Source organism: Nothobranchius furzeri, chromosome 5 (assembly GCF_043380555.1).
Source record: "Nothobranchius furzeri strain GRZ-AD chromosome 5, NfurGRZ-RIMD1, whole genome shotgun sequence".
NCBI classification, from domain to species: domain Eukaryota; kingdom Metazoa; phylum Chordata; class Actinopteri; order Cyprinodontiformes; family Nothobranchiidae; genus Nothobranchius; species Nothobranchius furzeri.
Window position 1 is genome coordinate 43,911,217 of NC_091745.1, and position 23,079 is coordinate 43,934,295.

The following is a 23,079-nucleotide window of genomic DNA, read 5'->3' on the forward strand; positions in this document are numbered from 1 at the left end:
GACTTTGAATGGTGTTTTCTTTCTGAGACTCTGGTAGTTTGTCCTAAAGTTGAAGTGGTAGCAGCCGGCTGTTTCCAGTGTCTCACACCAGTGGTGTTCTGTTACACTAAACGTGAGTGTGAAATTAATTAAGGACCCAGCGGAGTGCGGCAGCTTGGTGAGACTGACAACCTGATGGTCCAGTCGTTGATTTTGGTTGAAAACGTGTTATTTTTTTTGGACAAATGCGAAAGAGCCACATATTTTTTTTTATCACCACAATATATTTATAGTTACACAATGTTAGAAGGTTAAGAGGCATTAAAACTGTTTTAAGTAAAGTTGTTTTTCTAATTTGCTATAACAGCTGTAACTTAAGTGCGCCTTTGTTGCTGAAAAATTCTGTTTTTCTCTCAACAAAATGTGATTCGTTCATTCCTCTTTGGCTTGCTTCAAACAATATAACCATCCTCTAGCATAACAGGAGCTCACCTTGACAGGTCCTCCAGCCGCCCCATTCTAAGTGGATGATAAAAAAGAAATGGAGGGGTTTTACTGAGGGCCGGTATGCGTGGCATCCCAAGAGTCCTCGCTCAAAGCTAGCCAAGCAGGGCGAGCTACAGCTGTCCTCCAAACAAGCCCACCATCCTTTATTTATTTCTGCTGAAATATTAATGCATGTTATGAAAGGTTTAAAATAATGTGTCTGCCGTTTTCCTCTGGACCAGCACACTGTTTTCTAATGCATAAATAATTCCTCCCTTGGACACAGCACGGACACGGGGTCGCTCACATTAGGTGGGGTGTATCCACTGTATCACATTCCTTCTGCCTGAGAGAAAATACCCATCTCTTGTAATTTCCTACACTTATACAATCGGCGATGACAGTAAATAATTGATGTATGAATTTAAGGCTGAAAGTCCAACACAATATGACTTCATGTCAAGGGTTAGTCCCCAAAGATTTAAAGCCAAATCATATCACAAAATGGATTATTCCTGTCTACAAAGGGAGCATCCTCTTTGAATTCCTGTGTTTTATTCCTTTCTCTGTCACTTCCCTGAGCCTGTTCCCGTTCAGCCTTTTCTCCAAGAGAGAATGAGACTAGGGTATTGATGCATTCTTACATGGCTGTTTTTGAATATGAATGGGATTTTCACAGTGCTATGAGCTCTGTTTTGATTGTGCGGGGGAAAGGAGTCCTGCACAGTACAAGGACTACCCTCTGTCTTCTCATTAGTTATGATGTACAATTATGCCGATAAGTTTGCCGGGCCGATCCATTTGTGAGATAAGAGAGAAATGAGAGGAGATGAAAGGTGAATGGGGCAGAATAGTAATTTCCTTCCGTATGCTTGAATTAACACATTGTGGCAAGTACAGCTGCTTTGTGCACAGAATGGCTCTAACACATCTCTAGTGGTAATCTGGCATGACATGAGGAGTACAAGAGTCAGGCAACAATATTGTTGCTTTTAGTTTAGTTATTAGAGTTTGACAAGTACAAAAACGTGTTTTGATTGCATAGCAAATTTGACTCTTGGTGTTTGGGACTTTGAAGTGTGGCATTCTAATGGTTAGTTCACCCAAAACTATACATGGACCAGTTTACATTCAACGAGGCCAATATGGCAATTGCATCCAAAGATTTTTAAAAGGAAAATAAGTAAAATTTATTTATATAGCATTTATCCCAGAATGAAGAATCACAAAGTGCTTAGCAAAAAACAAAAACACCCAAAACAAAACATAAAGTCTTTATCATATAAAACAAAACAACAAAGTATCTTAAAATAAAGTAGAATGATAACTAAAATCAGAAAACACTGAAGATTTAAAGTTTTAAATAAAAAAGTAAACTCATAAAATTATAAAATTATCCTAACCCTTGTGTACTCCATTGGGGTTCTAATATAGTACATGGGGTCTAGGAGCACCCCCTGCATACTCTCAGAGGGAAGGGGTATAGGAGTACCCCCCACCACAGACCATTTCGATTTACACAGTTCTTTTTTGTGGGGAAGGTACAGTGTCCAGCGTTCTTATTCTGCACATACTCACTCGCACATTACACACGCGGGGGACTTGCGACCCCCGTGCAATTGGAACAGTAGGTCAGCGCACATCTGCAGCAGACGTAGGATCCACACCTGTAACACACGGTTTTGGTTTTCACGTCCTTGATTCTGGGGCAGAGACTACGCCTCCTTTTGGGCGCTGGCCTCGATCCCTCCCCGCGGTTATCCTCAGGGACAGAGGCTCAAGCAGTGATCCTGCGGGCCCCGGTGGTGGCGGCGGTGGATTCCTGTCCTCTCTCAGCGGTGCGACCAAGGCATGGCCCATGTGCGCTCCAGAAGCACGCACCTCCTGTTGAGTCTGCCCGCCATCCATTCCGGCCGTAGCTCCCTCCAGAGCATGAACGCGTTGTACGCGGCCACATCCACCATGTTGTGAAAGAGAGCCACGGGCCACAGCTGTAGGTGGCCACCACCTTGTCCAGGTTGTCCACTCCACCCTTGGTGCAGTTGTAGACTAGCACCATCGTGGGCTTCCCCATCTTGTCTTGCTGCGGTGCTGGAGAGGGTGAGCTTGTGCACGTGTGTCTGGGGCAGGTGGTCAGGAGCAGCACGTTTTTGTTCTTCTTGGGCACGTAGGAGAGCAGCATCATCTCTGAGCTGCCGAAGGCGGGCCACCCTCGAACCGTGCCCACGGATCCCACGGCGCGACCCTTTAAGCAGCGCAACTCGCCGGGGATCTCTGTTCTTGCTGATGGTATCCAGCAGCGTGTGGTGCCTTTCGTGAAACAGTCGGGTGGCGAGAGCCTGCGAAGTGAAGAAGTTGTCGCAGGTGACATTGCGCGTGGGAGCCAGTCCCTCCGTGAGATCCATTACCATGCGCGAGGCCAGGTTCTTCTCGGGCAGAGCCCGCTTGACTGGCTTACCTGTGTAGACTTGCATGTTCCACGCGTAGCTGGACTTAGTTTCACTCGTCACCCATACCTTGATCTCATACTTGGCCGGTTTGCTGGGCATGTATTGCCTGAAGGGACATCTCCCTTGAGGAGGAACAGAGAAGGGGAAAGAGATGAATGGATAGATGGATGAATTAATTAATGACAATGAATGTATGAATGTACCAAGGAAACGCATCAAAACAGTCAACGAAAAAACGAATCTCTGAACGGAACCAATCGCTCATCCACGGTGACCTCAGGTCCCGGTAGGTACAGCAGCGGCAAGTGTAGGCGCCACAGTTCCCAGACGCGTCTGACGGGAGCCAGCTTGTCACGGGGGTCCGTCACTCGCGGTCGTCAAAGCACAGCGCGCTAGAGTACACCCTGAATGTCTTCAGTGGCATGGTTGCTCTGAAGACCGACCTGCCGTTCTCCCTGCGTCCCACAGGCTCTCGCAGGCCTCGCCTTGCGACCTGTACACCCCTGATAGGAGCAGCAGGCCGAGGTAGGCACGGAACTCGGCGGGGCCCATCGCGCGCCAGCCGGCAATGGGCGGCGTGTGCCTGGACAGTTCCAGGTTGGTCATTGCGCTCACCGAGTCCTCTATGTTGCTTGAAAAGTACAGCAAGAAGCTATTCAGCTCGTCTCGCACGGACGCAAACTCCATCGGACCGCGCTGGGTTCTTCACGCAAACCATAATTCTACTCCTCCTTATCCTCCTCATCATCGTCCTCCTTCTCCTCATCATCGTCCTCCTCGTCCTCATTCTCCTCTTCCTCATCATCGTCCTCATCATCATCTTCATTGTCCTCATCCTCATCATCGGTTTCATCTTCGGCTACCTCGCTCGCTTCTCCGTATCCACGGCTGCGCTCTCCCGCCTCGTGCTGTGAAACTAGACTCCCCGGCGGCAGCAGGTTGTCGGTGGTCTCCTCCTCGTAGTTGGGCACCTACCGAAAAGTGGCCGGGCGAAGGTACCGCTGACCTTGGGGCTGCCGCGCGGGATGGTCCGCGTGGAAGCGCGCCTTCGCCACCGCTAGCGGAAGACACCGGGCCATATCTTCCTTTCCACTGATAGCTATGTGTATTTATTTCTACATGTAATAAAGCTGCGCGTTTCGCTTTGTTTTATGATTTTTTAGTTTGGTTATTTTTTATTTTCCCCCAGTGAAAGTCCACAAGTGTTAATACTGGCTCACACCAATTCATCCGTGTTCCACCACGTAGTACTTTGCGTAGAAAGTCATTTGTTCCTTGGTTTGTTTGTTTTTTTGTTGGTTAGTTTGTTTTCCACACGTGCACGGACAGTAGGGTAAGCCCATAACTACTGGTGTGTGATGGTGTGTATAATAAACCTTTTTCATTACCTCCTGATCCTCCAGCTCTGGCAGACACGTTAAACACACACACACACACACACAAAAACTGAAAAAAAACGTATGCATTTTCATTATTTTTTATTTATTTGTATTTCAGAAATTGTACACAATCCTGCACGTGACAATAAGGCTAAACAGAGAGTGAAAAAAACACACAACCATGCAGTCTAATCATACTGTACAAAAAATAATAATCAAGCTATCAGAGTTGACCCACTAGAAATGTGTTTATAATGAAAAAAAACAAACAAAAAAAACACAAGTGGTGGAAGAAGAAGAAGAAGAAGAAGAAGAAGAAGAAGAAGAAGAAGACGAAGAAGAAGAAGAAGAAGAAGAAGAAGAAGAAGAAGAAGAAGAAGAAGAAGAAGAAGAAGAAGAAGAAGACGAAGAAGAAGAAGAAGAAGAAGAAGAAGACGAAGAAGAAGAAGAAGAAGAAGAGAGCGCCTGCGGCTCACTACAAAGTCAGCACATTCAGGTCAGCGTGGGTCAAGCGGTCGTACGCAGGAAAAATGGCTTTGTGAATGGGCATCACATGCCTGAATTTGTGCAGCTGCGTGACAGCCATGGTGAACAGCATGTCGGCGTCCATCTGCGTGTCGTGCAGACTCAGGAAACATTGAAGAGCCGGAATGAGTTTAGGTGTTAAACTCTGCCAATGATGTCAGGAAAGTAAAAATCATAAAATTGGTCATTTTCATGTACGTACAAACACTCGTGTTTCCGATGAATGGGGTTCTCGTCGCTCTTGCACGCGGGACAGATTGTAGGTACGAAATTTTTGATCGCCACCTCGACCAAGCGAAGAAGCACCATCCTCACTCTGTCCACCGTCTCTTCGGAAGACACCCACATAGGCAACCACAGAGGCCCCTTGCTTGCTCCGCTTCCGCTCAGGATCTCCAGGGGCTGAGGCTGCTGCTCGGGCTGCTTGGGCTCATCGGGCTGCTGCTCGGGCTGAGGCTAATGCTCGGGGCGCTCGGGCTGAGGCTGCTGCTCAGGGGGGTCCGGCTCCTCGGGTTGGGGCTGCTGCACGCTGTCCTCCGGCGCAGGTTGACGTGAAACCGGAGGCGGGCCAGGGATCCACGCCTCTGAAGGATGCTGTTGAGTATCCAGACTTGCAGGAGTCTCTTCGATTCAGGGTCTGAATGGTGTGCGAGCAGAAGCTGTCTCTGGAACCTCCATGGCTGTGGGGAGAGGAGAGTATGTGGGGATGAAATGGTTGCTCGCTGCAAGCCCTTTAAACGCAATGTTGAGGGGTGTGATTTGATGATGATGATGATGATGATGATGATGATGATGATGATGATGATGCAATCACAGCCGGTAACTCGAGTGCGCATGTGCCTCATGTCTAGTTGTGTTTTTGTGTGTGTGTGTGTGTGTGTGTGTGTGTGGGGGGGGGGTGTAATTCAAGTCCACAATCCCCAATTTGAGTCAAGGGGTATTAGAGTATCCCTACACGAGCCCACCCCACTCCCTATCCAACAGCTTGCACACTCACGTGCCTATGTGGATGGGGTGTATGAGGGTTATATCAAACTACAAAAATATTATAAAACAACAGAAAGAATAAAAGTCTTTGTACAGGTGAAAACAATAAAAAAGGTAAAGAGCTCCATTGGCTACAGCTAGCTGCAAGCATCACATTCAGATCGCTATCACTAGCATACAAAGTCCTGGATGGTACGGCTCCCATCTACCTGAATCCTCTTGCAAAGGCTTACATCATGGCTGCAACGGTCATCACAGCACCATACGCTAGCAGTGCCTACTCCATGATCAGGACAATCCAGACTGTTTTCATGTGTCGTTCCACAAATATGGAATGACCTACTAAGCACTACTAGAATAGGGGCGTCCTTGTCAATTTTCAAGAATATCCTGAAGACCCAGCTCTTCAGAGAGCATCTTCTAAACTAGCACCCGTCCCCCATTCTACTGTCCACTCCATGCTCACTTCCCTTCATGATTGATTATGCTGCCTCACTGCCACCTAGGAGTGACTGATTAGTGTTAGTTGTTAACCTCAAGGGCAACCTGCTGGCTTGATTGTCACCTGTAAGTCGCTTTGGACAAAAGTTGAAGTGGTAGCAGATAGCTGTTTGTTTATGCTAAATGCATAAACATAAACATGAATAAAATATTCTTCAGCTGGTTTTTAAAGGTGACCAGACTGTCAGTACCAGCGTCGGGGTTCTACAGTCTTGAAGGAGCGATCACCTCGACATTTTTATCTGGTCTTTGGAACTTCTAGAAGGTTCTGGTGGGTGGACATTTGGGCTCGGGTTGGGGCATAAGGCTTTAACAGTTCAGTAATATAGGGAGGAGCTTGACCATGTGTCAGAACCCAAGTCCCCAAAACAGCCTCTCCCAGCTAGCCGGCCTCCACCTTGGACCACAACTCCCAGCATGCCCCTCGCAGGGATTCCCTCCACGTCGCACCTACGTCACGAACCACAACTATATACGGAAGTCGTCTCCCCAGCTCATCACTCAGTCATTGTTTCTTCGGATCTATGATCAGAGTTTCCAAACAACCGATCCATCGTACGAACTCTCAGCTCACAGTAAGTGTTCTTACTTACTTCTGGAAAACCCAGCATTTCTGTGTCACTTCATTGATGCTCGAACGCTCGGAGATTCCTAGATTAAACCGAGAGCCGGCGTTTCACCGACGCTATAACTTCCGCGTCTGTGAGACAACGCTCTCCACAAGCTCAACTCCCGTATCCAGCCGACCAGTCTGACACCATGTAGAGCCCTGAAAGTTATAGTCAGGATTCTAAACTGAACTCTAAAGTTAACGGGTAACCAGTGCAGAGGCATTAGAATAGGAGTGATGTGTGCTCTTCTGTTTGCTCCAGTTAGGAGCCTCGCTGCAGAGTTCTGGACCAACTGAAGGCGGTCATGGACTTTTTTGTTAAAACATGTGAAAAGTTTGTTACAGTAATCTAGACGGGATGAGATAAAGGCATGGATAACCATTTCTAGTTCATGTTTTGACACCAACCTTCGCAGTTTGGAGATGTTTCTTAAGTGATAAAAACAGTTTTGGACCAATGTTTTTGAATGGCCTTAAAGATACATTGATTGGTCAAAAATAGCACCCAAATCCTTCAAGTTTGACTTGACGGCAGAAGATAAGTGACCAAGGTGTTGACTGATCAGGGGAACCACGCTCTCAGGATAATGATCAGACAGTCAGTATTTTCAGAGTTTAATTGAAAGAATTTTTCTTCCAGTAAGCAGGTTATAGCTGATAGTCACTCTAGTAATTCAGACAGTTTATAGAACTAAGGATCCTTAAAGGAGTAGTACAGCTGAATGTCCTCTGCATATAGGTGATAAGAGACATTATGAAAAGAATACTTTATCTGTCCAAGAATAGGGGGTATGTTCAGTTAGCCTGACCAGCCAGCCCCATGCTTCCCTATGGGAAGCACTGGGTCTGGGAGATGTCCTATTCAATAACCCCACTTCCTGAAAATTCTAACTGAGCCAATCAGCGCTGAGCAGCATATGCCAAACACCGCAATGCTCAGTTTCTCATAAACAACGAAGACAGTGGCAGAGTTGGCTGCGGCTCTTTCCTCTGTTCTAAATGACTTGGACAAGTCTTGAAAACCACAACAAGAAGAAGCGCTAAAAGTCTTTCTTTTAAAGAAAGACGTTTGCGCTGTCGCCAGACGCCATTTTTGACTGCAGCTAAAAAACGACAGCGTCGCATGGTACAGTCAGCATTTGCACCTTTTATCTGACTGTTTAATTTTGAGCTGGCTAGTCCCGCCCCTCATGTGCCTCTCTGCCTATGAGTAACCAGACTAGTTCTCTGTGTAGAATTAAACATGTGAGGAGTCTGGCAGGCGAGGGGAATATAGAGCTCCGGACCCCATGTGACTCTCAGTTAGTAGATGCCATATTGGCAGGTAAAAGAAGCTAAACAAACACGGATCGTAAACATGAACGTGGACGGGATCGGCTTGGATTTTACTTTGTCGGAGTTTACTTCACACTAAAACAAAATAAATCATTTTATATAGTCAGAAATTAAATAGACTAAACATCTCCAACCCTTACCGTGCCCCTGGGATACTTTTTAAAAACGCCAGAAGCTGTCGTAGCGGACTTCTTACCGGACCTGGCGAACCCCTTGGGATTCCCCCGGAGGAGCTGGCTCAGGCGGCTGGGGAGAGGGAAGTCTTGGCCTCTTGAGGCTACTGACCCCGCAACCCGACTCCGGACACGCGGATGAAAATGGATGGACAAATAACAGATTTATACGTAAGTAGTTTAAATAGAGTGCTGTGTTGTTTGAATGTATAACTGAATGCCAAGAGAAATCACTAGTTTGATTTATTTCCGTGAATAAAATAAATATGTCAGACAGGAGCGTCTCAGGATCTGTCTGAGATCTGTCTCGGTGAGACAGATAATAGCAATCCAAAGTGCTTTTTATGTGTGATCTGACAATTGATCAACCATTGCTTAAAAATGAAATACAGCTTAGCCGGTTAATTGCTGTGATCATAAAACTCGTAAACGGCAGCACGCAGAAATCACGGGGCAACGTTTTACGTGATGTTTACTTGTTGCTGTGAGTAATAAGACAGAAAAAGCCACGCCAAAATAAGTTTAAGAAGCCCACTAAGAATCGTAATAAAAGCATTTAAAATAAATCCCACACAGTTGAGGAAACATTGGTTTAAATACCTGATATGAAGTGGTCGCTGCATAAGTGAAAACCTTTTCTCTCGGGGTCCCACAGTTTCATTTTAGCCCGGTCTCTAGCGCGTTTTATTACAATCATCCAATGTTTGGGGCGCTCCGGATCTTGGGGAATCCTGTAGATGGCTCATTCCTTATGTCGTCCGTGTCTGTTCTGCATCCTGGGGCACAACAGGAATCTACCATATTTCCTGTCTGATTGAGTTTTCTGACAATAACAAATAGTCCAGCTGCCGGCTTCTACCTGCCAATATGGCGCCGTTTCAATTTGAACTGTTGCATGCCGGGAGAAGTGACGTCAACTCCCGGAGCTCTATACAGTAGTAACGAGTGTCTGGGGGTACCCCACAGAACAGAAAAGTAAAATCTGACATGATTTTTTTATACACTGAAACTTCCGTTAGAAGGCGCAGAAGCACCTGTTTAAAGACAGAGAAGTCCTCTAGAGGAGATAGTGGCAGAACACGACAGGATTCAGAGTCGTATTTCCTGATATTTGTATATCTCACCTCGAATTGGCTAACAGTAAAGTGACTCTGCCACTGACTCAGTTTTTTTAACATTTATGTTTTATCTCTACAAATAACACAACCCTGAAGGAGTTCTGCTGTGTGGTAGGGTTGCTAATGCTAACAGTTAGCTTCTACTGGTTGAGATATTCTCTCTTGCTTCCTGGATGCAAAACCAACAACACCTTTACTCATCGCAACTCAAGATGGATGAGTCCATAAATGTTATGTGACAGTGCGATGTAGATCCGTCAATCTTTTCAAATCCTAGATTTTCACAATCTATCAGAAGCTAATGCAGCAGATAGTTGTAGGATACAGTTTTTATGTTCAGCCTGCATGAAAAACTCATTGACTAATAATTATCAAAAATAATAATTACCATATTTTCCGGACTATAAGTCACACTTTTTTCATAGTCTGGCTGGTCCTGCAACTAATATACCAAAGTGACTTATATACCAAAGTGACTTATATACCAAATATTTATACTGCACTGCTGCGGGCCGGCTCCGGACCAGGAATGAGCTCCCCTGCCCTGCCATCACCTGCTGGAGACTGTTGCGCGCTGCTGCGGGCCGGCTGTGGTCCAGGTTTCAGCTCCTCTGCCCCGCTGGGAGGGTTTCAAACACCACCATCACCTGCTGCAGCCTGTGGTGGGGTGCTGCAGGCGCTCTCCCTGCCCACTGGGAGGGTTTGAAACACCGCCATCCTCTGCTGGAGACCATGGCGTGCTGCTGCGCCACGGTTGTTTATTCTGTTATTGTTACCGGTACTTGTCTTGCAATGGGAAATGCTTGGTCTCAGATTTTGTAAGAAAAACAATAAAAGTTCCCCCCAAAATGCGACTTATATATGTTTTTTTCTTGTTCATTATACATTTCATGGCTGGTGCGACTTATACTCCGGAGCGAATTATACACCGGAAAATACGGTAATTTTTTTTTTTTCAGTGACCTTTAAGCATGATTAAATAACTGTTGCTCATCACTTGTTTTTTAGTTCATGTTTATAACGCATGGTTTATCCAACTGGGGCTGGTGAGGAAACCAGCATATTTATTGGTGTGGCCCTTGCCATCTAATTGGAAAACGACATAAACATTGGAAATGTGTGTTTAGTTGAATATTTCCTAGTTACAATCATTTTGCCATAATACATTTGAAATGGGTGGATACCCGGCATGGTCACCTTTAAATGTATTGTGCATCGGCGGAAGCTAAACACGTGAGTAGATGGGCTAAAAAATCCTGCAGTATAGTTTGTTTATTTTCCAGTCATTGCTTGCAGAGATCCACTGTTACAAAAAGAAATAAGCAAACAACCACAAACTCTTTCACTTTTTTGTCTAGGTTTATAATATTAATGCTCACAAACTAAACAGGTTAAGGAAAGAGTAAAAGAGCCACACGCTGATTTGATAGAAGGTTGACGTTTGCCACGAGCCTCAGGAGAATTCTTCAAACATTTATCATGAGCAGAAGTGACCCCTCAATCTGCCTTGACCTCTGCAAAGCTGCTGGATCAATCGCATCTTTGCTTCGTCCCCTCCTCCTCCTCCTCCTCTTCCTCCTCTTCACTGCACTGGCTTTTGGAAACAAGAAATGCTTGGGGCTACACAGACGTCCTTGCTGCCACTCTCTCTTTAGATTGTGGTAATGTGCTTATGTTTGTGTGTTTGTGCATGTGAAAGTGTGTGTGTCCAAGCGTCCAACTCTACCCTTGACCAAACTGCACTGTAATCACCGCACACAGCTGCCACCTGCCTTCTCCCCCTCCCACGCTATTGCTAGTATGATCTCAACGCTGGATCCTAATGTCTCTAGCCATGATTAATCTGATAAATAATAAATATATCAATCTAGGCTCTTGACAAGGACTAATTCTAAGCAGCAGGAAGGCACAAGCCCACTTTAACTGCTTGCTGTAACTGCCAAATGAATTATTTAATGATTAATTCTTTAGGAAATGGGAAAGTTTTGATTAATACCGTCCAGGCATCTGTCGTTAGATGTTTGATGTATGTCAGAGAATACCACCCACGCTGTCTCTGGCTGTCCGACCACACATGAACACGCAAACACACACACACACATGCACACACACACACACACATATCCCAGGTCAGGAAAGAGACGTTCTAGCTCTTCTGAATGAAGCCAGGGGCTACTGTCACTGAGATCAAATGCTGAATATCTCACAATAAATTACAACTGGATCTCAGAGGCCCTCATCCTTGAACCTTGAACATGTCAGCTTTGGATAACAACCCCCACCCAAACACACACAGCTCCTTCTGTGTGTGTGTGTGTGTGTGTGTGTGTGTGTGTGTGTGTGTGTGTGTGTGTGTGTGTGTGTGTGAGAGTGTCTGCGTGAGTGAATTTGAGTGAGTTTGCGACCCTATTTACTAATGGAAGTCTCTGAGGCCCTTGGGTTGCTATACATTTTTAATGATGCCAAATTGTCTTTTCGTGGTACCGTTCGCTCATCAAAGGACAATATAACGGTGAATCACACGCACGTATTGTAAATTGTCTGTCGACACAATGTTGGTCCATAAACAGCCGTGAGATTTTTGAGATCTTGCATCATTCTCTCTTTTTATTTGATAACTTTCAAATAATTTCTAAATCATTAATTGTGACTGACAGTGTTTATTTATTTATTTATTTATTTATTTATATAATGATAATTTAGTATCACACAAGTTAACTATGAACACTTATCTTGTCTGTGTCTACCAGAAGTCTCTGCTTTGGAAAAGATTATGTTTCATTGAAAGATTACTATTTTCTGGAATCAAGAAATCTGATTTATTTTAGGGTTTCTGAAAAATTTAAACCACACAATAGTTTCAACCATCCATTCATTTATCCATCCATCCATCCATCCATCCATCCATCCACCCTCTCTATTCCACTTATCCAGGGTGTGTCGTGGGGGCAGCAGCCTAATCAGGGATGCCCAGACTTCCTTCTCCCCAGCTTCTTGGTCCAGCTCTTCCGGGGGAATCCTAAGGTGCTCCATCGCCAGCTGAGAGACACAGTCCCTCCAGCGTGTCTTGGGTCTTCCTTTAGGTCTCAAGTTGGATGGGCTCAGAAAACCTCACCAGGTAGGTGTCCAGAAGGCATCCTTACCAGATGCCCGAGCCACCTCAACTGTCTCCTCTCGATGTGGAGGAGCAGAGGGTCTACTTCGAGCCCCTCCCGGATGATCGAACTTCTCATCTTATCTCTAAGGGAGAGCCCAGCCACCCTGCGGAGAAAACCCATTTCAGCTGCTTTTGTCTGTGATCTCATTCTTTCCGTCACTAGGTAAGGGTAGGAACGTAGATCTACGAAAAAATCGAGAGCTTCACAGTCAGCCTTCACCACGTCAGACCGGTCCAGTCCTGCAAGTGCACAATAGTTTTATTCTGCAAACATTAGTTGTAAAACATTCAAATTTTATAACTGTGATCAAATAATCTCAGCAAAATATTTTGTGGTGTAATGCTATTTTCATTATCGATGACTGAACTAGTAAAAATATTGATTCTATATGAGGATACTTAATAATAATGAACGGCCTATTACATATTCAGTTGAAATGATACCAGAAAGAAACCTGTGTAGAACGCAATAACACAGAAATAGAAAATAAGAATTTTGCTACAAAATTTTATGTTTTGCTGAAAATCAAATGATGCTTGTATTCAATGTAGTTTAATAATGAGGAAGAGCTACTAAACGTAACCAGCAAAGCAACATTTGACTTGTGGTTTTAATGCTAGTAAAAGTCCCCTTTTGCTCCAACCCAACCTGCTCTCAAGGTGAGCTGTGGAAACTCGTACATAATAAGGCCAACAACCCAATGAATCTCACTCATATCTTTCCTCAGCTCTCTATTTTCTCTAAGACAAACACACACACAATGACATGTTCCCAGAAAGAGTCATGCACACTTGAAGTCACACACAAATGCTAAAGACGAGGGTTTGCTGGTAAGAAAGATGGTAGGCCAGCGACTCGCCATCACAATGACAGACTGCATTGTCCGACCGAGCTTTGGTGGTTGTAACAAGCATCAGGACATTAGAGCAAACAAAAGCAGGATTGGGGAGTGTCATCAATCAGTCGGCTGACAGTTGACTTCAGTTTGTTTGTCCTGCACTCTGCATAATAAGTGATTGGATCTGGGCTAATTAGATATTGGGTAATCAATCATTGCCAACAAGGCACTTTGGCTGGCTGAAGGGACTCTTCCTTTGCGTGTGCCTGTTGTCTTGAAATAAATTAGAAATAAAAATTATTTAGTGCCAGCCAAAAGGTAATTCCCACCAGTGAGCTGTCCGACTGCTGCCTTTGCATAAGAGACACATGGTGAGAGGACAGCAGGGAGGGGGGTGTCTCATGTCCTAACCAATTACTGAAATATTCAGTTGAGGAATTTGCATAATAAATGAATCCATCAACTATTAATTTATTTGCTTGGAAAGATATTTTGCCCTGCTTAAACATGTATTCAACAATGACTCTACAGTTACCATAAGCCACTTTCTTACAACAATGCTAACGCCGTTTAGATATCGGGCAATAATTAAGTTTAATGTATTAACCTGCCATATAGCTGCTACACACACACACACACACACATATATATATATACATATATATACATATATATATATATATATATATATATATATATATATATATATATATATATATACATATATATATATATTATATATATATATATATATATATATATATATATATATATATATATATATATATATGTATATAAACCCAATCTTTCGGTGTCCTTTTATTTATTTTAACTGTTTACCTCTAGTAGAATAAATGCAATAAAATCTGCTGGAATCAGACTAGAACAGTTTTTTTTATCATATCTACAAAATCTTTCTAAATCAAATTTTAAACCCTACGAAGAGCAAACAGCTGCAATGAAACACAACTGGTGTTTGTAGTGTGATGGTTTGCTCCCACCTTTCTTTACACTGTCAAAATGTCTCCCACTTGCCTTTTTTCCCCTTTTCTTTCCAGAACCTCTCCGAGACTCTGGAGGTACAATGTTTGCTCCTCGTACTTGTCTCTTTGTTTTTTCTCCCCTTTTCTCTCCGCCGTCAGCTGCCTGATGTAATATGCACAATGTGAGTCTCCGGTAACACTGCGAGGACACGGAACATGAAGTTGGGCAAACCGTAGGACACAGCAGAGAAATAAAACCGAGAGGGTGGGGGGGTGGGGGGGGGTGAAAACAGGTATGTGACAGAATAGTACAAGCAAAAAGACTACGGGAGAAAAGAGGAAAAATGCAGCAAATGAGGAAGTGAGTGATGGTATTATTGCTTTAGACAGAGGAAATGTTTGTTTTTATTTATTTATTTTCACCAAAAAAAGCCAGGCTGTAAGTAAGTAAGTAAGAGAAGCAGCCAGCTGGGCCTTCGTCTCTCAGCAGTGTGTCGAAAGCCTGTCACCGCCGCTGCCACCGAGACAGCTACAAGTTTACAACAGCTGCCGACTAATGTTTGATCAGTGATAAAATATGCCGGGGTGACAACACCATGCTGCCCATGCATTTGTGGGGGCCTTTTGCATTAAAGATTTAGTGCCTGGCAAGCAGGTATAGACGGCCCTGATGGTCCCAGTGCTGCTGCTGCCGCCGCTGCAGCTCCCCGCCGTCCCACGCTCCCTAAAGGCTTACCCAGAGACCGAGACAACTTCACAAGATGTCAGGAACCATCTCTGTTTTGTGTTCACCAGGTGAGTCTCCTCTGAGTAAACCAGTTCCACATGTCAGCTTTTGTAAGCAGATGCATGCCGCTCAGACCTTTAGAGAGCGATTCAGCACAAAAGGCCGAGCTGTGGAGAAAAATCAGTCTACCAAAACAATCATGGAGTAGCTTCATTTTAATTTTCTTCCTCTTTTATTCTACAAACAATAAAATAAAAACCTTATAAAAAGTGCATTTTGTGTTAAAACATGAAACAATCTCCATGTATTCAATTTTTGGAGCTTCTAGAACGATCTTCAATCTGATAAATACATGTAGGCCTAACAGGGTGGATGACCAAAGTAAAGTCCTGCCGGCTTAAAAGGGAAGTAATTATCCAGATATGACTTTTGCATGACTTTGCGCTGCCATGTGGGTCTCGATAAACACTCCAAACACAAATAAAAGGCAGCCATCCATCAGTTTTTCTGTCAGCGTTTGGTTTTAGGAATTAAATGCCTGAAATGAGCTGATTCAAAACGTCCCCTATTGTGATGTCACAATATGAATAATTTAGCCACTCTAAAGTCTCATAGATGTACATACAGACATTTTTAGACTGTCAGTTTAGCATTACATGGTTATTTGAGCAGATACATTTTGCTGCTGCTTGTGAATTTTGGACATATGAACATAATATGATGAACAACTAGCAGTATTGTGATGCTTTGTAAAATAAAGTTGTATAAAACACGGTGAAATATTTAAGATCAGAGCTGTTGTCAGACACTTTGGTCTTGAACGCATGCACATGGATCACCAGTTGGCCCATATCAAGAACTGTTGAACTATTTTTTCTGAACTGAGGTTGTTCAGGACCTTCAGTAAGGCTGGGACAAAGGCAGCAGGTTGCTTCTTGATCACATACTTGCTGCTGCAATGCTGGTAGTACTGGAGTTTTCCACAATGGGGCACAGTAGAGAAGTTAGACTGGGTAGAGTTTTGGGTTTGTAACTGGTTAGTTTCTAGATAACGGCAGGAAAAACACAGCAGCGCTATTGCAGATAGTATCAAAGAACTCTAAACTAGAGACGGCATTAAAAAGGCGAGTATTTCACTCATTTTGTCAACTCCTCCTACTGGTTACTTTCATACTGCAGCTTGCAAACATGTCACATTAAATTCAGAGAACACACACAAACAACACAGCAATGATATATGGAAAGGCTTCGCAAAAATGCATGACATCAAGTGTGTCTCTCACATAAATACACGTCATCAACGAGCAATCAACCCATCAATAACATGTACTTTACGAGTAATAAAATCCATGTACGCGTTTTTTACAGATTGTTAACACGTTGTTTACGTGTGTCATTTTTGTGTTTTTGTGGGTTGAATTCAGGCTAACTTATCACTCATAAAGTATGTGTTGTTTATGCGCTGATTGCTCGTTCACAATGTGTACTTTACATGTGAGAGACACACGTCAAGTCACACTTTTTGTCCCACCTGGCTTTCCATATGTATTAACAAGTAGAATTAAAAGCAAGTATATTCTCTAAGAGTAGAATGTCTTCAAAGAAAAAACTTCAACATTGCTTTGAAACAAGGGATTTGTGTAGTGAAATAATATCTAAGTAATTTTAAGGTTTTGAAGGAAACATCAGGATGAGCTCCATCACCGACTGCCACGCAAGACAGTCCTGTCGGCTTCTTCTAGGGCGTATCCAGCATCTGCTTGTCTGTTTGTTGCCATGAAGCCAACAACACAAGCATGGCAAGGAGAGTCTCCTGGTAAATGTCAACTGTCAGAGAATTGAGGCCTGCTCATCAATCGCAATGCCATGGAGATCTGGGCAACAAAACCCCTCTGGAGACCCGGGAAAAAAAAGGGAAAAAATAAAAGAAGAACACAAAGATACTGAATAAATGAAGGAAGTCGTGGTAAAAATGGAGAGGCAGAAGGGGGAAGGATGGGATGGATAATTTAGACGAATCAGATTTCTCCTCCCCTGTGAAAACGTCCTCTGACAGTTTTGTTACCGACAGTCGGAGCGGTAGGCTATGATTGCCAGAGTGCATCAGAGGTCCTGTGTGTAATTTGACATCTCAATATTGAAACAGTAATGCATCCTCTCACTGTGTAAATTGCTGCCTGGTAATTGGATTCCTAATGTGTGGCACAGAGAACCAGGACGTCCTTGCAAACACGGTAATGCTGTGTCATAGTCGGCTTCGGAGGAAACGGGCGAAAAAGAAAGGTTTGGACTTGATTGGGGTTTTGTGACAAAGAACTAAACTGTTGATTTTCCACAGGAGACTTCAGATCATGTTCAGCACCACCAGTGCACACCTGTGCACACGCGTGCAGCGTTTATGTGCCTTGTGTCGCCCTTGTTCAGCGGCAGCTTCCTCCCCACCTAAATAATTCAGCTTCTGTGAGAATCAACATATCTTACACCATACCTAACATGCCAAAAAGAGCAACAGACAAGTGACACGAGGCCTGGATTCAATTAGGTCTTTTGTTACAAACAATAGGGCGACAAATTCATTTTGTTAAAATGCCTGCTGCATTGTGGGACATCAATTTCGTCCCTGGCTTCTTGCCTCCCCGTATCTCCCTTCCCCTCTTGAGTTTTTTGTTTCGCCCATGCTGTTGACGTCTGTGCCCACTCCCTTTCCCTGCATCGTTTTATCATTACTCTTTGAGCAGCAGGTATCATGTGAGTGTGTGTTTAAATGCTGGTGTGTGTGTGTGTGTGTCTCCTAAGCCAAGGGGGATTGTGTTACCTGAGATCAAGTGACGGTGGAGCATCGAAAAGAGCAGGCTATTCTTTGAGGTCGCTGAGATACCGCCGACTAATTGGATGAAGTGTAAGTCAAGCCAACAGGCCTCAGACTTTGATGTGATACACCGAGGAGGAGAGGGGTGAAGAGAGTGTGTGTATGCAAAGGTGCCCTGCACACGTTTGTTTGCTCCAAATGCAGAACCCTTTGTAGCCACTTACACCTGTTCACACACGCACGAGCACTGCACAAATGGTGGCGATCCACTTTGTTTATGGTGCCTCCTTAATAATGCAAGCAGCTCTTTGGTTTCCTTATGTTTAGCTACTTGCTTTTTATTTGGTCTCTCTTGTTTGTTTGCTGTTTCTTTGTATACAGGAAATGTAGAAGGTAATTGACCAAAGCTAATATTTGTTCCACGTCACAAAGCAGAGAAAACTTTGGTTTTGTATGCATGGAAAGAAACTGAAAGGTTTTCTGACAAAATAAAAAATGTGTTTTTTTTTTTCCTTTTTTAGTTTAAAACATGTTTTAATTGACTAAATTCATAAAATACAATTTCAAAAAATCAGTTTTTTTTGTTTGTTTTTTTGTGGGGAAGTGTTTTTAATTCAGGCTTTTTGTGCTTTAAGTAATGATGAGTTTTCTGAAGAGGGGGTGCCACATGTTTTATTGACTGTGCATATGATATTAATTTTGTTTGGTTTTATGTAATGAAGTTATTGTTTGGATTTAGTGAAGGCCAGCCCTGCAGGACCTGCAGACATGTTCTGTGTTGAGTGCAGCACGTGCATGATGCATCTGCCCCACTGACCGTAGGATGGATGGGACAGTGACGGCGAGAAGAAGAAGAAGAAGAAAATATCATTTCTATAGCGCCTCTCAAGATAAAAATCACGAGGTGCTTCACAAAAACAAAAAATGTAAAAATATAAAAAAGCATTTAGAAAATGTTTAAAAATATATTTAAAATGAGCAAAAATTGGCAATTGTGGTTTAAAAATGTTAAGAAAGAGAGAGAGTGAACAGGAAAGAGGGAAATCAGTGGATCATGAGGACGGTGGAATAGGTGGGGAGAGCAGAATAAAGAGAGAGTGGTGAAGAAGGTCATACAAAAGCCAGCTTGAACAAGTGCGTCTTCAGCTGCTTTTTAAAGGAGACCACTGAGTCCACTGATCTCAGGCTCAGGGGGAGAGAGTTCCAGAGTCTGGGGGCCACAGCAGCAAATGATCTGTCAACTTTGGTCTTTAGCCTGGTGCTGCACAACCAGTAGGCTTTGATCACTGGACCTCAGGGACCTGCTGGAGGTGTAGGGACTAAGAAGATCACCAATGTAAGATGGTGCTAGTCCATGTAAGGCCCTATAGACCAGAACCAGGATCTTGAAATGAACCCTGAAGTTGACTGGCAGCCAGTGAAGCTGGAGGAGAAGCGGGGTGATGTGGGTGTGTTTGGAGGACTTGGTCAGAAGCTGAGCACAGGCATTCTGAACCACCTGTAGACGGTTCAGGGAGGTTCTGCTCAGACACGTGAAAAGAGAGTTGCAGTAGTCTAAGCGTGAGGAGATGAAGGAGTGGAGAACTGTCTCAAGTTCAGAGCGGGACAGAATGGGACTCAGCTTAGCAATGTTCCTGAGATGGAAGAAGGAAGAGCGAACAAGAGAACTGACGTGAGAATCCAGGGTGAGAGCTGGGTCAAAGGTCATGCCAATATTCCTGACAGAAGGTTTGGTGTGGGAAACAAGCTGACCAAGAGAGTCTCTGACTTTGGGAACCAGCTTGTCTGGGGCACAGATGAGGATCTCAGTCTTATCTTCATTCAGCTGTAGAAAGCTCCCAGCCATCCAGGCTTTGATAGAGTCTAAGCAGGTGTGTAACAGCTGCAGCTTAGACATCTCATGGGGCTTAAAGGAGATGTACAGTTGGATGTCATCTGCATAAAGATGGTAGGAAATTCCTTTCAAGGAGCTCAGGATGTGCTGAAGAGGAAGCAGATAGAGGAGGAAGAGCAGAGGCCCCAGCACAGAACCTTGTGGGACACCATGGGTAAGGGAGGTGGTGGAGGACCTAAACTTGGAGACGGCCACAGAAAAGGAGCGCTCAGAGAGATAAGAGGAGAACCACTCCAAAGCGGATCCTGATAGGCCTACCCACTCTCTCAGCCTCTCCAGTAGCAGGTGATTGCGGCGACTGCGGCTAAGCCAAGCACAGGCGCCATCTTGTTGCCGACCGGAAGCGGTGAAGGAAAACAAAATACACCACAAAATGTAGAGTGGCGAGGCCACTCTGTATTTTGTGGGGTCTCCTTCTGAAGGTTTGAGCTCAACTTAGCAGCCTGGTTGGCTTTTATCTGCCTTTTGAACAAGGCGTCTTGTAGAGGTTCTAGGTTAACAAATCTCATAAAAAGCTCACAAACAACAAGAGCACTATTTACAAGTGATGCTGAAATAAAAAAGCCTGCCAATAATTATTCTAGAGTAAATAATGTGAAAATAAAAGGCATTGTGAGAGAAAAATGCAGACGGATGGGAGAGGAGAAAAGGGACACGGCGGGGTGAAGTTACAACAACATCTGGTGTGTCCTGGGATCGTGGCCAGGATGTTCACTCTCTCTTTCACTTCCCATCTGCTTTCATATTCCCTACTATCCTTCATCTACGCTCCCTCTTACATTACCTGCCTGGATCTCAATGTTTTGACCCGTCTTTGCTTTAATTAATTTATTTTTCGTACTGGTTTTCCTTTCCTTTCTAACAGCATCCAAGTATAAAGCAGAAACAGCAGAGTGCACACCTGCTGCTCTGCATCGTGTTAAGTCCAGATGTTGACTACCTCAGACAGTCGGATTACGTAACTCAATTAGATAATTTAGATGCAAAATCCTGCTGTGTAAACATAGAAATAAATGACCAAAGAGAATTGCAAGGGCTGCACGGTATTTAAAACAACAGTAATGCATTGTTGTTGACATTTTTATTTCAAACATACACAGTCAAACGTGGTTCCCTGAAAATATGAAATCATTATTTCTGAATTTATGTAATCAGTCACTCTGAGTTTTTTATGCAGGCTGAACATGAAAATAGTCTCCTACACCTATCTTCTGCCTTAGCTATGATAGAAAATAGACGGTAAAACTCTAGGATTAGAAGAGCCTGCCAGATCTACGTCACACTGTCAGTGTGGTGTTGGTTTAGTTTCCAGGAAACAGCAGAGAGAGTTTGGCTTTTAGAAACTAACCATTAGCATTAGCAGCTGCACCACAGCAACAATCCTACAGTCTTGTTTTATTTGTGGAGACAAAACATCATCGTTTCAAAGCAAACAGAGTCGGTGGTAGGTAGAGTGGTGTTGCTGTTAGCCATTCCATTGTGAGATGTCCTAACATCAGGAAATAACACTTCAAATGCTGCCGTCTGAAGCTCCCCTGAGATGTGGCTCGATTCTAGTTCCTGGGATCGCTGTACCAGAGCTTTTTACCCCAGGAGAATGACTTACAAGCCTCTCATTCCTACCAGAGAACACTGTAAATGTTGAGAATATCAGTAACGTTAACCGTTAAGTTTTCCTACTTTTAATTCAATTCAATTCAATTCAAAAATACTTTATCAATCCCAGAGGGAAATTGATTAATTTTATGGAATTAGTAGGGCCTCAAAAACATTAAAGGTGTGGTTTACTTTTTCAATACATTTGCAGACTTTTCTAGTGTAAATAAATGTCTTTATAAGTCATGACAAAAAAAAAAAATCTATGATGTTCCTGTTCTGAGAGGCAGAAGTTTGCAAGTGCAGTGGTGGGCTGAAGTCAGCAGAAGAGATTCTCTGCTCTCTCTCCTCACTGCAACAACAATTAAAATTAAAGCTGCAAGCAGCGTCGTTCGGCCCTCGCAGCTCCGCGCCGCTCCGGCCTGGCCGGCAGCCCGGGGCACCAGGGCACGTCCGCAGAACACAAACGTCGACCACCCCAACACCAGAAACTGCTAACGGCCACCTTGTCCGCAACTCACCCTGACTCAGCATCCCCTTTGAGCCCACCATTATATTTTATGTCTCACCACTAGGGAATCCTCTATCTTTACCACACTGGTGGTGTGATGACAGTGACCAACTTTAATGCTATTCTGACCATGTTTTTTAAAGTTATCGAAGGATAACGTTATCTAGGTGGCGCTGTGACCAACTACAGAAAAGTCCCATTGAGGTCAGCTTTGGTGACATTATATAACATTCACCAACCGTTTGTGCCTCATTGGCTAAAGGGCATGATTGTTCATTGCCATATTCAGTTTCGGGCAAATCGGAGGCCGTTTGTGGAAGTTACAGTCAAATGTAAGGTCATGGCGTCACGCCAGCATTCACCATGGCATCAAAGCCCCTCCCTTTCTGGAAAGCTATCAGATCTGAATGGTCTTTAAAACATCATGAAGACACTGTATGACCTGAGTGTCATTTTCATTAAATTAGAGGGGACAAATATAGGCATTTCACCATAAAACAATAGACTTCCTGTTGTCAGGGGGCGGGGCTTAGGTGATGTCAGCTGTCCACATTATCGTTATCTTGAGATGTGGTCAGTGATCACACAGACAAAGTTTGAATTAGATCTGATCATGCACATGGGAGTTATTAAGTCAAGTAATGTCATGGCGAAAGGTCAAAGTTTGAGGCTTAGCCACGCCCACACCTTTATACTTATTTAAAATCCGACGGTTGAATTTTTTCCCCTTTGACTTAAAAGTACATAGCATAAGTTTGAAGGTGATCGGTGTAAAGGGCAACGGGCCATCAATGTCCAAACAACGTGTGCGAAAACCACTAAATCGAGTACTTGGACCAAAATGGCCGACCTCCTGTGCGAAATTGCGCTTGGCTCCAAGAGACTTTTTTGTAGGGCCAGAGACCCTACATGAGTGTACCAATTTTCGTAATCCTCAGTCAAACCTTGTCTTGGGGCTGACAGTTTTAATGGTCCTAGGGGGCGCTATTTCAGAATATAGGCCACGCCCACAAATCTCAG

At 43.9% G+C, this 23,079-nt stretch overlaps 1 pseudogene; it reads right to left on the reverse strand.

Annotated features, from left to right (window-relative positions):
* Nucleotides 1-671: 671 nt before the first annotated feature.
* LOC139070186 (piggyBac transposable element-derived protein 4-like) lies at nt 672-3,602 on the reverse strand (annotated as a pseudogene).
* Nucleotides 3,603-23,079: the final 19,477 nt, after the last annotated feature.